Here is a 10,683-nt window from a genome sequence, read left to right as displayed (position 1 = left end):
TAAAGGTCCCACGCAGCCCAGTTGTAACTGGTGGCGATGCGACAACTCTCTTTTAACCAGTCCAGGTTTGAGGTACCAGTCTGCTGACAAGCCTGGAAAAACGCACACACACACACACACACACACACACACACACACACACACACACACACACACACACACACACACACTTAGAATCTTTATTTATGTCCACATAAGACAATGTTTAAAGGACACAAATATATCAGTGTACGTGGACATTGTGGATTATTCTGTTACATTTGTGCCCAAATTGGCAATGGCAACCAAAGTTACACAAACAACATGGATGATGAACTGACAATCAACACACAGCTCATGGGTACAGTTAGCAGGTCTTCTCAAATTGGCGGCTGCCAATAATAGCTGACACTGAGCAATATCTTGCTAACTGTTTGGCTCTTCCTTCGGAAGACCGGCCATCTGAAGACCTCTAACACCCCACTTGTGAACATGACCCAGGCTTCCAAATATGAAGACTAAAAGTTTACAGTTGTAGCCCAGTTGTGATATGGTATGCTCTAACAGTTGATACTTCAACTTTTGGTTGTAAAGGCTTCTTCTAGACTGTAGTCAAACGTACAGCAACTTCAAGGATGAGACCTCTCTGTTATCTCATTAACAACAACAACATCGGGGGTGTTTGCTGAAATATCAGAGAACAGTGAATTGTCACTACACAGATGAACATGCATGGCTTCACACTTGGTGTGCTTATACAGCCTTATATGTTGCAGGTGAACCGAGTGTGGAACTGACACTGTCTGCAATCAGATCCACGATCCTATCATGCCTACAAATGTAGAGCCCTTTGTATGCATGACAACCATTGAGGATGTGAGACATGGTTTCTGTTGTCTGTTCGTGACCATGGTGTATGCAGTGGTGGGCTATGACTGCCAGGCAGCCAGATGGAAAGGTTGAGCTTCGATGGTAAAACCTGTAGACTAGCTTTTAGAGTGAAGATGATGATGCTCTCATCAATAGCTACATTATTAAAAACTGCGTGCGAGACAGAGTGGTCAGCGGCAGGGAGACAAGCAAGCTTCCCTTGCAGTTTAAGCTCAGTCCAATAATCCAGTCACACACACACACACACACACACACACACACACACACACACACACACACACACACACACACACACACACACACACACACACACACACCACCCGTTTTCTTCAAGTATCAGAATAAAACAAGTCATGTAACCAAAGGTAAGGAGAAGGTGTGACGACAGAGAGGGACTGGTCTCCAAGTGAGACTGATGGTCTGACAGGGGAAGCTTTCAAGGCAGACTGATACAGCAGTTAGCATGTGGTTAGAATTCAAAACACAACACCAGTCAAACACTAGGACTGGCAGTGGTGGAATTCGTGCCAAAGAGTTCTGCGTTCGGCCACATGGCGGCGCCTCTCAACACAGAAAATTCCAAGTCACAGCTCTACTATAGGACAAAAAAAAGAGAGATTTTCTCTGCCTCGACCGCCACAAACTAAACAACAATACATTTTGAAGAAGCAGATCAAAGACATAGGGGATTGCTTTTCATTCATCCTCGGTTCAGCTGCGGGGAAAACTAATCCAGATGAATAATGTCTGAATAGTCCTTTTCTATGGACCGCAAGCTGGAGTGCACAGAGAGGAAGAGAGAGAGAGAGAGAGAGAGAGAGAGAGAGAGAGAGAGAGAGAGAGAGAGAGAGAGAGAGAGAGAGAGAGAGAGAGAGAGAGAGAGAGAGAAAGAAAGAAAGAAGAAAGAGAGAGAGAGCAGGAAAAAGGGGACATTTGAAGAAAAGGCCTGGGTTAAGATTAGGTTTAGGTGTTGGGGTTAGTGGTTAAGGTCATGGATTAGGGGTTAGTGTTAAGGTTATGGGGTTAAAGTTAGGGGTTAGTGTTAAGGGTTAGTGTTACAGGTTAAGGGTTAAAGGTTATGAGGTTAAGGTTAGGGTTTAGTGTTAAGGTTAGGGGTTAGGGTTAATGTTAGGGGTTAGGGTTATGATTAAGGTTAGGGTTAAGGGTTATGGTTAGGGGTTAGGGTTAAAATGGTAAATACAATAAAAAATTGTGCATTTTATATAGTGCTTTTATCCAAAGCGCTTTACAATTTTGTTCCTCACAATCACCCATTCACCCAATCACACACACCCACGGCAGAGGCAACCATGCAAGGTTCCAACCTGCTCATCGGGAGCAATTAGGGGTTAATTGTCTTGCTCAAGGACACTTCGACACGCTGCCCAGGAGGAACGGGATTCGAACCGGGAACCTTCCGACTACCAGATGAACGCTCTACCTCCTGAGCTAAAAGCTAAGGTTAGGGGTTAGGGTAATTGTAAGTTTAGGGGTTAGGGTAATTTTAAGGTTAGGGGTTAGGGTTAAGGGTTAGCTCTTAACCTTAACCTTAACCTTATGTAGCTCTCACCTCCATAGCCATGAAGTGCTTTGAGAAGCTAGTAAAGGGCTACATCTGCTCTTCCCTCCCCATCAACATGGACCCCCTGCAATTTGCATACCGCCCCAACAGGTCCACGGAGGACGCCATAGCCCATGTGCTGCACACAGCAGCATCACACCTGGACAAGAGGAAGGGGAACTATGTGAGAATGCTATTCATCGACTACAGCTCGGCATTCAATACCATAGTCCCCTCCAAACTCATAGCCAAGCTCAGGGACCTGGGCTTGAACTATGACCTCTGCCAGTGGGTCTTGGACTTCCTGACGGGCAGACCCCAGGTGGTGAGAGCAGGCAACTGCACCTCCTCATCCATCACCCTCAACATAGGGGCCCCCCAGGGCTGTGTTCTGAGTCCCCTCCTCTACTCCCTGTACACACACGACTGTGTGGCTCAGCGGAGTAGCAACACAATCATCAAATTAGCTGACAACACAGTGGTGGTGGGCCTGATCTCTGCCAACGACGAGAGGGCCTACCTGGAAGAGGTCAAGGTCCTGGCGGGATGGTGCCAGGAAAACAGCCTCTCCCTGAACGTCAGCAAAACAAAGGAGATGATTGTGGACTTCAGGAGGTCGGGGGTCAAGGACTACAGCCCCCTCAGCATCGACGGGGCACCAGTTGAGAGAGTCAACAGCTTTAAGTACCTCGGAGCCTACATATCCGAGGACTTGACATGGACCACACACATTGACAGTGTTGTGAAGAAGGCACGACAACGCCTCTACTTCCTCAGGCGCCTAAGGAAGTTCCAAGTCAGTCAGAAGATCCTTAAGAACTTCTACTCATTTACAATAGAGAGCATCCTGACTGGCAACATCACCTCCTGGTTTGGGAATAGCACTGCACAAGACCGAAGCAGATGACAAAGAGTGACACGTTCAGCCGAACGCACAATCGGAGGGGGGCTCCCCACCCTCCAGAACATTTACAACAAGCGGTGCAGGGGCAAGGCTAAGAGAATCATTAAAGACTCCAGTCACCCGAACAACTGCCTCTTTGAACTGCTGCGTCAGGCAAGCGATACCGGAGTCTCAAGGCGAGCACAGAAAGACTCAGAAGAAGCTTCTATCCCCAGGCCATCAGGCTGCTTAACGAACAATGAACACTACACAACAACAACCATCAAACGCACATAGCACACACATCCACACGCACACACTCACTTTAAACAAACACACTGTAGCACCCACTCCCCACACTTTATAGCACACACTCACTTTAAACAAACACACTGTAGCACCCACTCCCCACACTTTATATTTATTGATGAAGGATTGCACTACAACTCGTACACCTTACTGTAAATTGTACCTAAATTGTACCTCATTCCATTTCTGCTTTGCACTATATAATATTGTACATTAGTACACTGCATAGTATTGTATATTATATGGTAACTCAGTTACGTCTATTCTGCATCGAACATTGTACATATGTCTATACGGAACACTGTGACCTCATTTTCTACTTCTAATTTACATGCTATACTATGTTATTTGATACTATCTTGTCTAGCACAGTCTCTGGAGCGTAACAGCATTTTGTATGAAAGTATTCTGTACTTCTGTATGACAACTATTAAAGAAACTTGGGTTATGGTTAGGGTTAAGGTTATGGGGTTACGGTTAGGGTTTAGTGTTAAGGTTAGGGGTTAGGGTTAAGGTTATGGGATTAAGGTTAGGGTTAAGGGTTAGTGGTAAGGTACAATGTACTAAAGGTCATGGTGGTCTCTCTGTACCCAGTTGCAAATGTTACTTGTTGTCTTATGTCTCTCCACTTGGCTCAGTCCCAACATTCAAGTGTCACAGAGACCTCTTGAGGACAACATGGTCTCTCCTCACCGCTGACAGAACTTGATATATTTATCTCAACCTCTTAATCATCGTCCGGTCCGGCTCAGGGCCGTCACGCACGGTCGCGCACGTTGCGGCACTTTGCCCTCGTATGGCAGCTTTGGGCTGTGTTTTTGCCGATCAACCAACACATTGTTGGAAAGCTAAAATGGCCGCCGTTTGATTGACACCCTACTCAACCTATTACGTGTTTCCAATCTAGGGTTACAAGATCAAACAACCAACAAGCGTCAGTTTCGGACAAGTGACCACGTCCGGTTTCGCCTGGACCAGCCACCTCTGACGGTGAAAATTATTGACAGTTTTTGTAGCTAATGAAATTCTGGACGGTATCTTACATGAGGGATGATTCCTATGATAAAGGGAGAGAAGAAGACGGAGAAGTTGTTTGTTTTGAGAATTTCTCGCTCACGCTTCGGAATGAATTGCAGCGGACGGCCATTTTGGATAGCCACGGCGAATTATTACAGATACAAACATTACAAAAACATGTGTAAAACACTTTCTGTGGGATTGTTATCAACTTTGGACCTGTACTAGATAAGACTTCTATGCCTTACTGTGATACACTACACGGAGAGAGGATAATCTCCCAATTCAGATACAATTTAAAGTGTGTCTTTATCACAAACGGTTCCAAAGATATTTAATGTTTTGCAAAACATGTCTAGTGTCGTGTGGGCAGTGCACTAGAGTGTTAGGAAAGAAGAGCAAAACGACTCATTTCCTTTCAACCTTACTCATCATCGGCCGTAATGTAAAGCCATGCTAGCCAGGGACCAGCAACTTTCCACCATGGTCCATGTACTGATGTCCAAGTCAGACATGTGCAGAAGGGGAACCAACCACAGAGAAACGTTCAAATTAAGCTTTTTGACCAGATTATCATGGTTTACACCACTCCTCTCAACCCGAAAGGAAGTGGTTACATGAGGCATGTTCATTGTGATCAGGCTATTATTCCGATTATTTGTAGAATATTAGGGTCCATGTAAACACAGCTAGTGATACCCTATTGTAGCCTGGTTATAGACCCACCATCACCCAATACCAGTATTGATACATACTATGTTTAGACAAAACAACAGACAATAGTCCAAAAGTAGCTGAACCCCAGGCTAAAGCATCACCTGTAGTGGAACAGGACATCTGTGGCGGCTGCCCTGTGTGGCTCTGGTGGGAGAGAGACTGATGCTGCTGGGAATGGTTGGAGTGCGGTGGTGGGTGCTGTCCATGTTGGCTGTGCGCTTGGTGCTGGCTGTGGGTGGAGAGGTGCTGGTGGTGGTTGTGTTGTTGTGGGTGGTGGTGGGCTCCACCGCCACCAGTGCCTGGGGAGTGCTGGTAGGAGCAGAGGTTCCGGGCCTGCTGGCTTGACTCACCGGGTATACCCATCAAACCTGGACAAGAACACAGCATGACCAGCTGACGGTGGGAACCTTTTTCAAACAACAGAGGGCACGGCACGTTGCATGGTCTAGTGTTATGAGGCCTGAGCCAAGTGTGCAGGTGGCAACGCTGGTAGAGTGAGTTATGGGTGTATTGTTTCTTGAGTATTTAAAAATATAAATGTATGAGGATATATACAGGACTGTTACAGTGGGGTAGGTGTGTTGGACCCAAGTACAGGACAGAACGGATAGACGAGAGGCAGGTGTTGATTCTCAAACAAAAGGCTGTTAATTTATTGTTTCGAGATCAAAAGACATACACTCCGATAACGACGCACAAACAAAATGGTTGACTACTCTCGTCTCCAAAACAGGGAAAATAAAGGAGAGACAACACTGTCTCCAAAACACATTATCGCGTAAACACATTAACTGAACTATACGTCAAAACTGGGAAAGCAAGGGGGATAAAACACTGTCTCCAAAACATGGCACAAAAACAAAACACGTCGGGCGACGGTGCTACATAAGCGCATGACAGGGTAGGGCTAGGCGATATAACGATAACGATATTTATCGCGATATATTTTAATAATCGATATAAAAAAATATATACCGAAAAAAATTCAAATCAAACTATTTTATTTATTTATTTATATAGAGACAGTAGACAGACTTGTCTTTCTTGCCTGCAACTTAAAGTAATGGCTTTGCTTGTCCAAATGACAATACTGACCAAATTGAGATTTATTTTTCTCTTTTATTTTGTTTGCTTTCTAGTTTAAAATACAGTTTGAAACCGTCTGTACACAGTAGGCTATGTGTGCTAGCAGAGCTAGTCTCCAGTCATGAGTCACGGTGCACATGTGCGGTGGTTTGTCCACCAAAAAAGCGCCAAAAGATAGAAAAGAAACTAGCAGAGCCAACTCTGTTCAACTCCCCTGGAGCCACAGCCAGCAGAGAAGCCGGTTTACTTTCGCTTCCAAACCAGCTGCAGCCTGAGAACTGGAGTGTGAAGGAATGTAACACTAAAGATGGCGGCAACGACAAATAATTGCTGCAAAATAAACATACATCTGTATTTTTTTATATTCGATTTTTTTTTGTTTGTTATTGATATCGTTATCGCAATATCATTTTTGGCCATATCGCCCAGCCATATGACAGGGTGTACAAACGAGAATGCAAGCAAGGAAATATTAACAGCAAAGTTATCCTTATCCTCCATGGCAGAAGCGATAGGCGTTTCACAACAGTGTACTCACGGTAATGTTCAGTGAACGACTGACAATCTGAGTAGTAACTGTAAGGGGAGCATGTCTATGTTCCCCGGGTCCTATGTTCCCCGGGTCCTATGTTCCCCGGGTCCTACAGTATGTTCCCCGGGTCCTATGTTCCCCGGTAGCGATCGATAGTCAGACCACCAGCCCTGATTCCAAACTCTAACCATAACCAACTTCGAAAGAGGGCCTAAGCTTAACCAGTTCGAAACAAGGCGGACATTAATAATTAATAAAATAATAAAAATGTATAAAATTTCCAATCAATCAATCAATCAATCAATCAATCAATCAATCAATCAATCAATCAATCGGGGAACATAGGACCCGGGGAACATAGGGATGACCCCACTGTAAGCAGGGAGGACATATAAGGCAAAGTCAACTATACACACCAGGTACTAATTAGGGCAATCAGGGCAGAAAGACAGGTAATTACCATTGGGCAACGCCAGGGCTTTTGCTCCCAGGTGAGAGCAAAACCCCAAACGTTACACAGGACAACCACAATGACACCAAATTGTGGTTGTCCTGTATATATCCTTACATTTTTTTAAATCAACTATGCTATTACAATCAAAGTATTTATAGCTAATGCTATCTGGTCTCAGATCAGTAAGAGGAACAGAAATGGTGGACACCATGGCCCTTTGAGGAAAACACAGCACCCTCAAGGTGCTTCTTTCTACATCCCTCTCTTTGCTCAAGCATCGCTAAACGTTTAAAAGTGTTTCAACTGGACTCGAATGTGAATAACTTCATTTGATCACATTTCCCCTAACGTCCTTTGCTCGGTGAGGACTCGGTGAGGACAGGAGCAGGAGCAGCAGGGAGGTTCCTGAACACCACCTGAGTCAGAGCTCTAGTGTCAGTGTGGTCCTGACACGGCCCTGTGGCTTCTCTAGGGTGGAGGATGAACTCCACTGTTTGGGTGACTCACTGCATTTCAACCTCCCAAACACAATGACTGCTGACATTGTTCCCTGGGTTTCACCGTCTACACACTGTGGGGGTCCTTTCGAGACCCCCCCCCCCCCCCCCAACATTTTGGTGTATACATGTACGTTTAAAGTAAACATTTGATCAACTGGGGAGGTGGGAGGGGATGGCGGTTGAGCTGGGTCTGGGATGGGAGGGCGGGAGTGTTGTGGGTGTTTATGTAAGTGTTTTTATTCATTTATTTTTTTAATTTAAAGTTTGTAAATAAAAAAAAATTGAATAAACTAATTTATAAAAATAAATAAATAGAAATATAATTAGCTAAATATAATGTGTTCCTTTGATGGTCTGTGGCAGTAGATCTACACGGCCGTGTCTGTAGTTCTGCGATTTTCCTTTCGCGCCGCTCCTTCTCGGCCGGTCACTCTCGCATGCCTGAACACAAACTGAAGGGGGACCTTGTCGGGAGTTGGAGTCCATGCAACAGCTGAGGAGACCAGCGGAGCGCATCGATCTCCCAGGTCGAATAACGTACTGTAAGATGCGAGGAGAGGACAGGAGGTGGAGAAAGAGGAGGGAGGTCCAAGTGGGAGAAGGCCCCCATGACCCGACAGAGAGCTTTAGGAAGCAATTAGCGAGACGCTACGCAAACATTCTCTCCAATCTAATTAGCTGGTACAAAGCTACAGAACCCTTAGTACACTCTTCTCCGCTCAACTGCAAACACGCACGTGTGTGCGTGTGTGTATTTCTTTTTTCTACTGAATTCTTCTTCGTCTTCTTCTCCTCCACTAATTGCCTTTACTCATTTGACTGAGCAAGCCGTAAACTGCAGATACGTAGAACAATAGATTTTGTTTGTTTGTTTGAGCATGTTGGGTCTGTGTTACATGTTGTATACAGTGATTGCGATAGTGGTGCCGCTTATAGCTTGACAGTTAATTACGTATGTGCAAAAAAGCCTGACAGGGCAGTTTGAGAGGAGTACAGTTTTTTCTCCTCTTCTGTGTGCGCACACACACACACACACACACACACACACACACACACACACACACACACACACACACACACACACACACACACACACACACACACACACACACACACACACACACACACACACACACACACACACACACACACACACACACACACACACACACACACACACACACACACACACACACACACACACACACACACACACACACACACACACACACACACACACACACACACACACACACACACACACACAGGAGTCTGACCTCACATGGAGGCCCCCGAACGCACCTTGCTGGGAGAAGGACTGTTCGAAGACACACTTGTAGAGGCTACGGAAGGAGGCACTGAGGTCCTCGAAGTCAGAGAAGCAGATCGTCTTGTCGCGCTCCTCCGGGCCCGGCAGCACGTAGAGCAGGGGAGGGGGAGGAGGAGGAGGAGGAGGGGGAGGAAGAGGCACGGGCTGCTGGAGACTCAGGGACTGGGACGAAGGCTCCAAGTGGCTACTGACCTAGAGGGGGGAGAGAGAGAGAGAGAGAGAGAGAGAGAGAGAGAGAGAGAGAGAGAGAGAGAGAGAGAGAGAGAGAGAGAGAGAGAGAGAGAGAGAGAGAGAGAGAGAGAGAGAGAGAGAGAGAGAGAGAGAGAGAGAGAGTCAGAATTATACCGGTATGGCCTTTTAAGTAAATTTGTAAAAGTAAATTACAAATACTTGACTACTGCTTAAGTGCAGTCTTCCCTTAGATTTAAGTGACAGTTATGGTACCCATCATTGTATCCTGTATGATAAGGTTGGCATCTGCTTCTGTATGAAGTGGAAACAAAGATTGAATGAATGAATGAAAAGTTACGTGCTTAAATACTTTCCACCCTAGACTACATGCAATTGCCCAATCAACACAAAGCAGCAATGGCAGGCTGAAAAATACATGATTTCTACCCTTCCCTGTGAGGACAATATTCTGATCTCCTCTCCCCCATACCCTCATCCAGGTCTGTCATCTTCATCACCATCAACCACATAACCACATGTTCCCCAGTCCCCTCTGCAGGTCTGTCATCTTCATCACCATCAACCACATAACCACAAGTGAATCCCACCGATCACTGGTCCTCCGTAAACGTTTCGACTTCCCCGTCTAACCACCTCAGCGGAAAAGGTTTGGTCTTCAAGCAAGCGAAGCGACGCCACAAGCAATCACCCTTAGTCAGAGGGGTGTCACCTGCAGAGCGAAGCAGAACTAACCCTGATCCCACCAGACTGGCCCCGCAGAGAGAGAGAGCGAGAGAGAGAGAGAGAGAGAGAGAGAGAGAGAGAGAGAGAGAGAGAGAGAGAGAGAGAGAGAGAGAGAGAGAGAGAGAGAGAGAGAGAGAGAGAGAGAGAGAGAGAGAGAGAGAGAGAGAGAGAGAGAGAGATATGGAGGGGTGCGGCAGGAAGCTCCTTCTGAAATGAGAGGTTAATGAGATGAGATTGGAGGTGGGGCAGTAGGGGGTAATGGAGGTGGGGCTGTAGGGTAATAGGGTGGGGCAGTAGGGGGTAATGGAGGTGGGGCTGTAGGGTAATAGGGTGGGGCAGTAGGGGGTAATGGAGGTGGGGCAGTAGGGTAATGGAGGTGGGGCAGTAGGGGGTAATGGAGGTGGGGCTGTAGGGGGTAATGGAGGTGGGGCAGTAGGGGGTAATGGAGGTGGGGCTGTAGGGGGTAATGGAGGTGGGCAGTAGGGGGTAATGGAGGTGGGGCTGTAGGG

At 46.3% G+C, this 10,683-nt stretch overlaps 1 pseudogene across 1 annotated transcript in view; it reads right to left on the bottom strand.

Annotated features, from left to right (window-relative positions):
• The window catches only part of LOC311244488 (forkhead box protein J3-like), a 182,091-nt pseudogene that overhangs the window by 39,060 nt on the left and 132,348 nt on the right, over nt 1-10,683 (bottom strand). Inside the window, exons 6-8 of the transcript XR_014621001.1 lie at nt 9,232-9,451; nt 5,459-5,725; nt 13-92 (exon numbers count right to left, since the gene is read on the bottom strand). The product of XR_014621001.1 is annotated as a forkhead box protein J3-like (transcript). The remainder of the gene's footprint in view (nt 1-12; nt 93-5,458; nt 5,726-9,231; nt 9,452-10,683) is intronic.

Source organism: Notolepis coatsorum, assembly GCF_963971535.1.
Source record: "Notolepis coatsorum genome assembly, chromosome: 17".
Taxonomy (NCBI): domain Eukaryota; kingdom Metazoa; phylum Chordata; class Actinopteri; order Aulopiformes; family Paralepididae; genus Notolepis; species Notolepis coatsorum.
This window is presented reverse-complemented; position numbering and strand designations above follow the sequence as displayed.